Below are 6,377 nucleotides of genomic sequence, written 5' to 3'. Positions count from 1 at the left end.
AAGCTGGGGACTGGTAAGGTGGCTGCAAGAAAGGTGAGGGAGGCCAGGACCTCTGCCTTCAGGACCAGGACCTTCCCTGTGATGGTGAGATCTCTTTGTTCCCAGCTGCGCAGTTTCCCTTTTATTCTGGGGAGCCTTTGTTCCCAATTTACCGTTTCCATCTCCCTCCCTATCTCAATCCCAAGTAGTTTTATTCTGTCTGTTTTTTCCTCCAGGCCAAGATCCAATTTACCCTCCCACCAGTTCAGATATAAGATCTCACTCTTGGCCCTGTTTAGTTTAGCCCTAGAGGCACGAGAGAAGAGATCGCACCATCTGAGACTATTAAAAACAGATCTGTTATCACAGCATAAAATAGTCAAGTCGTCCATGTACAGTGACACTTTGGCTTCCCTCCCTCCACACCCCGGAACAAGCAAGCCATGGATAGAGGGATCTTGTTTGATCGCACAAGCAAGAGGCTCCATCGCAAGAATAAACAAAATAACAGATAGAGGGCAACCTTGTCGAACCCCACCCTGTACCTTAAAGGGAGCAGTGTGAGTGCCATTCACAACAACCTTACTAAAACAGTTAGTGTACAAGAGATTGATCCAGGCCCTCAACTGAGGACCAACACCAAAACTCAACAAAACTCTTTTAAAATAATCATGGTTAATTTTGTCAAAGGCCTTTTCTAAGTCTAGGCCTGATATGCAGAGAGGAAGCTTGCGGTCTACTGCGTATAGGTAAGAGTCTCGCACCAGGGCGAGACTGTCACCCATACTTCGGCCTGATACTACACAAGTCTGTTCTACTCCTACAATCTGATCTATTACTTCGTGTAAACGGAAGAAAAGTGCTTTTGCTAAAATTTTGCGGTCGACCCCAAGTAGTGTGAGGGGGCGCCAATTTTTTATATCTTTTTTGTTTCCCTTTTTGAACAAGAGAGTGATGGAGCCTTCTCTAAGGGATGATGGTAATGTTCCAATACTCAAACTCTCATTGAACATTTCAAGAAGTGGGCCCTTTAATTCTTCCCAAAAGGTCACATAGAATTCTTTTGGCAGGCCGTCTGACCCCGGGGCTTTGTTGTTTGCCATACTATTCATTGCTTTTGTTAGTTCCTCTACAGACAGTTCCATTTCAAGTTTTCCATTAACATCAGTTATTTTCTTATTTATTTTTGACAGGAGCTGTGACATGGCTGTTTCATCTATCTCCTCAGATCTGTAGAGATCTGAGTAAAAGGAGTGAACGCAGGTAAGTATATCATTCGTTTCAGTCTTTTCATTACCATTGCTATCGTAAAGTGCTTCGATGACATTTCTAGGTTGTGCTAGTTTTCTGAAAAAATATCTTGTGCACTTTTCATTTGCTTCTATATGTTGTAATCTGCTGCGTGTTAGCAAGCCACGGCTAGCTTCTGCGGAGGCGTTTAGCATTTCTCTTTTTAGCATAGTTATTTCATCGGCTACATCCCAGCCAGCATGAGATAATAAATGAAGACGCTGCAACTTAGCCTGCTGTTTTTTTAGCTTAAAGCGTTTCCTCTTTGCTGCTCTTTTACCTTCCTCTATGAAAAATGACTTAGCTCTACCTTTCACATCCTCCCACCATTCCCCAATGGAGTCAAAGGCGAATTGAAGAGAAGACCAGAGAGATAACTTTTTCTTAAATCTTCTAACCACCCCTTCATCTTGCAGTACAGAAACATTCAGCTTCCAAGAGCTTTTACCTCGTTCTGTCACATTTTTTAAGACGAGAGAGCAGTTAAGAAGTGCATGATCAGAAAAGAAGACCGGCTTAACTGTGGCTTGGGAGACCTGCAAGCTCTTTGAGGTAAACAGAAAATCAATTCTTGAATGTGTTTTGCCATTGGACCATGTAAAACCAGGTGAGTTGGAGTTTATGGAACGGTATGTGTCTGTGAGGTTGAAATCCTGGATAAGATTATTCAAGGCGATGGAGCTAGAATCAAGTTTGACAGCAGTAGTAGATAAACGGTCTTCTTTTTCAACCAGACAATTAAAGTCTCCCCCCAGGATTACCTCTCTGCTACACAACAATAATGGCTGTATCTCTTTCATGGTCTCTAGACGCTCTTTAAGCTCAGCTGGACAATACACATTAATTATTCTCATATTAACGCTGAGGTATGAGACATTAACACACAAAATCCTCCCATCCCTGATGCGCTGCACCTTTTGCACAATAAAGTTAGGACCTTTAAAAAGAATCCCGATGCCAGATGACCTATTTTGGTTGTCACCAGACCACACTGATTGTCCATAAGTCCATCTTTCTTCAAATTCTCTATAATTATCTCTGTATGGGATATTACACTCTTGTACCATGAAGATGTTACTAGGCTCTGCTTGTAGGAAAGTAAAGACTGAAAGACATTTTAGGGGATCATTCAGCCCTCTGGTGTTGAGTGAAGCAACAGAGAGAGAAGTCATGAAGAGAAGAAAGTGGAATGCAGGGGTCAGGGGGCAGCTTAGCATGAGGAATTTATACAGGTTCAAGCTATTCAAGCACAGACTAGTTTCTGCTTCTTCCTTTTCTTCTTATCTTTTCGGGAGCCACCCATATGGGTGGTTGCAGAAAAAGCAGACAGAGCCTCGAGGTCTAGAAAGGGGGTAGAGGGGGGTGGGGCGTTGGACCATACCTCTACATCTGGGACGTTGATGGAAGGGGTCCCTGAGATCCCCTTGGGCCGTTTCAAAGGTGGTGTGCTCTCGTTGGACGAGGAGAGGATGGAAGAGCTTGCAGCACCACCTGGGGAGGGCAGGTCTTGGAGGCCTAGGTCTAGGAGGTCTCGAAGGTCTCTGCAGTCAGATGGTGTGGCACTGGGTGGGCGGCACTCCTCAGGGGCCGAGTCTGGTTGGCCGTGTGGCAGGTCCTCCTGGAGCTCAGTCCTCAGTCTGCGCCGACTGGTCGTAATCTGCTGTGTTTTTTCCGGCACGTTGGCGACCTTCAGAAGGTTTCAAAACATACAGTGCATCCATCATAAATATCCGCAAACTAAAGTCAACAATTTAAGATTTGTCTCTACTCACTGACTGTCTTCATATTAACAACGGAGAGCCGCTGCCACTGTGACTTGACACGTTTCACTGACAAATGCCCCACTTTTAATACGGTGTGCGGGGGCATCAGTTGCAACCCACATATTATTCTAAATGGCTGAGTGTGAGGATATAACAATATCATAGGAGCTTCTTTTGCTTCTTCAGTAGTGGCACAGACGTGAAGTGATGCGGTACCGACTTGCATTGACACAGCGGGCAAGGGCAAAGCCTGTGAGTGAGCGTGCAATGGCGTTTGATGCAGGTGGTTCTCTAGCGCCATATGCTGCTACGGCTGTTGGTTGCATTAAACAAGCACATGAGGGGAGAGCGCGAACGCAGTCCCCCACTACCAGAAATTATGCAGTCGAGATTCCCGCATTTGGGGAATTCGCAGAGGTCAGCGCAATCGGAGTGCAATGACCGAGCCTCGCCCTGGGCGAACCAATTCAATTTTTCAATTTTTAGACGTTTATTGAATTCAGTGCAGGGTAATATAACAATCACACAATTACTTTTACATCACTACATTTACGTTTTACAGTTTAAAATTTAGAATCATCACAAAAAAAACATGGTTTGCATCTACTAAATATAGACTAAATATGATCAAACCATGTGGTTTGTGGCACCTTCCATAATAGCAATTTTGTTTTCATTTCTGTTGCTGTTGTGTCTTTTAACAGATAGTCCTTAAAAATGTTTAACATAGTTCTTATTACAATTTTTTCTGACATACAATACTTTTTCATAACACATACATTTCTTGCTTTCCACAGACTCTCTTTGACACAGTTAATAACAACCCACCATTTTTTAACCTTAGTTGTTGAATTTTTTTGCAAGCAACCATAAGCTATTTCTTCATAACAGATGGGAGCTTTATACAAATTTTTCAGCCATGGTGATACTAGCAACCACACACATTTCGCAAAGGGGCATGACCAGAAGAGATGTTCTACAGTTTCATTGTCACTACAAAAATGCCTAGGGCACTTAGCAATGCGACTGCATTTTCTTCTCTCAAGGAAAGCTCTCGTGGGTAAACACTTATGGACAATTTGCCAAGCTAAGTCTTTATGGGTATTTGTTAAGATGGAGTTATTAACATTAACCCATGCCATTTTTGAGTCCTCTTCTGTTAATGTGCCCACGGGAGTTAACCTTGAGAGAGATGGGGACAAGGCCTGTTCTATACCCTTTCTTGTGATTTTGTCATGAGCGAGTTGAGATACACCTTTCTTTAGACATGAAAATACTATATCGTAGATCTTTGGCCATGTCTGTGCATATGGAATGGTTTGTGGTGGCCTTTTCCCCCACGCTCTAAGCACACCCCGCCCCACCCAAAACAGAGCAAAGTGAGCCCAGCTTGGACCCGCTTCAGGTTTCAAGCAGGCTTTTAGAATGGGGGTCACAAACATCACCTTTAGTTTGTTCTCAATGTCTGGGACACCTTTACCCCCCATCTCCAATGGCCTGCACATTATTTCACGTTTAAGCTTCTCATGTTTCCCGTCCCATATAAACTGGAAAACCATTCTTCTAATTATCATCATGAACCTATGTGGGATTGGAAAGGTGGTAGCCAGAAAAGTCAGGGGTGCAAGGATTTCAGTTTTTATGACTAGTACTTTCCCTGTTATTGATAGATCCCTGTCTTGCCATTGAGTGAGTTTTCCTCTAATTTTTGGTAATTTTGACTCCCAGTTAATATTTTCCATGTCTTTTCCAATCTGTACCCCTAAAACTTTGATTGTATCTTTTTTTTCTATAAGGCCTAGGTGTTCCACTGGCTCTTTCCAGTTGAGGTAGAGTATTTCACATTTTTCTTTATTAACTTTTGTTCCTGATGCTGCACTGAATTCTTCACAAATAGCTAGAGTGTCTCTTACCGACTTATTATCTGTGAGAAGGAGGGTTAGGTCGTCCATATACAGACTGAGTTTTGCTTCCTTACCCAATGCCCCTGGAATTGGGAGGCCTCTGATATTTTTCTTTTGCCTTAAAAGACATGCGAGAGGTTCGATTGCTAGTACGAACAATGCAGGGGAGAGAGAACAGCCCTGTCGTACACCTGATTTTACTTTAAACGGGTCTGTGTATTTACCGTTTACCAAAACTGCACTAGAGATGTCTGCATAGAGCAGGTCTACCCAGGTTCGAAAAGTATTACCGAAGTTGAGCTGGTTCAAAACAGCTTTAAGGTACTGGTGACTAATACTATCAAAAGCTTTCTCCAAGTCTAGCCCAAGAATGCAGAGTGGAAGATGACGATCTTGGGCAAACAGGTATGAATCTCTAACTAAGGCTAGGCTGTCAGACATGGACCGGCCTACTACTCCACATGTTTGATCTATGTTGACTAGTTGGTGGACTACTGGTTGCATTCGGAAAAAAAGGGCCTTTGACAGGATTTTAACATCCACTCCAAGCAAGGTTAAAGGTCTCCAGTTCTTCAAGTCTTTTTTGTCCCCTTTTTTAACAAGGAGGGAGATAGAGCCTGTTCTTAGTGAAGGGGGTAGTGTACCTCTAGAGAAACTCTCGTTAAAAACTTGTAGCAGAGGATCTTTAAGCTGGTCCCAAAAGGTGCTATAATACTCTTTGGGTAGACCGTCCAGACCAGGAGATTTGTTGCTCTGCATGCTCTGCATAGCTTTCGTTAACTCATTGATCGTCAAGTCCCTCTCAAGAAATTCTCTATCTGTATTGTTGAGTTTTGTTGTTAAGTGTGACAGAAAGAAACTAATTGACTGTTCAGATATGGTGCTATCTTGATAGAGATCATGGTAGAAAGACCTGACAACCCCAAGTACATCTTGTTGGTCACTCACTTCCTTCCCCTCTCTATCTAACACGGCTTCAATACAATGTCTGGATCTGGACAGTTTGTTGAAAAAGTAACGGGTACACTTTTCATTTTCTTCTAAGTGTTGAACCCTACTTCTTGTGAGGACCCCTCTACTCTTTTCATTGTACAACTTCATCATGTCTTTTTTGAGTTTTGCTATCTCCTCATTTACCTCAAAACCAGACAGAGAAAGGAGGTAGTAACGTTGCAACTTAGCCTGCAGCCTTTTTTGAAGAGTTCGTTTCTTTGCTGCTGCTTTTTTGCCTTCTGCCATGAAAAACTTTTTTGTTTTGCATTTGATGTCCTCCCACCACTCTCCCAAGGAGTCAAACAAGGACTGCAAAGTGAACCACTGGTTAAGTTTGTCCCTATATCTTGTGACTACCTCTGGATTGTCTAATAAGCTTGTGTTGAGTTTCCAAATGCCTGGCCCTGACTTAAAGGAACTGGAGATTTCTATTGAACAGACCAGTTTG

General features: G+C 43.0%; 1 pseudogene; it reads right to left on the bottom strand.

Annotated features, from left to right (window-relative positions):
* Nucleotides 1–3,371: 3,371 nt before the first annotated feature.
* On the bottom strand, nucleotides 3,372–3,548 carry LOC125889581 (U1 spliceosomal RNA; annotated as a pseudogene).
* Between the last annotated feature and the right edge of the window lie 2,829 nt (nucleotides 3,549–6,377).

This window comes from Epinephelus fuscoguttatus, linkage group LG5 (genome assembly GCF_011397635.1).
Source record: "Epinephelus fuscoguttatus linkage group LG5, E.fuscoguttatus.final_Chr_v1".
In the NCBI taxonomy this organism is placed as follows: Eukaryota; Metazoa; Chordata; class Actinopteri; order Perciformes; family Serranidae; genus Epinephelus; species Epinephelus fuscoguttatus.
Note: the sequence above shows the minus strand (reverse complement) of the source record. Positions and strands in the feature narration are given on the sequence as shown.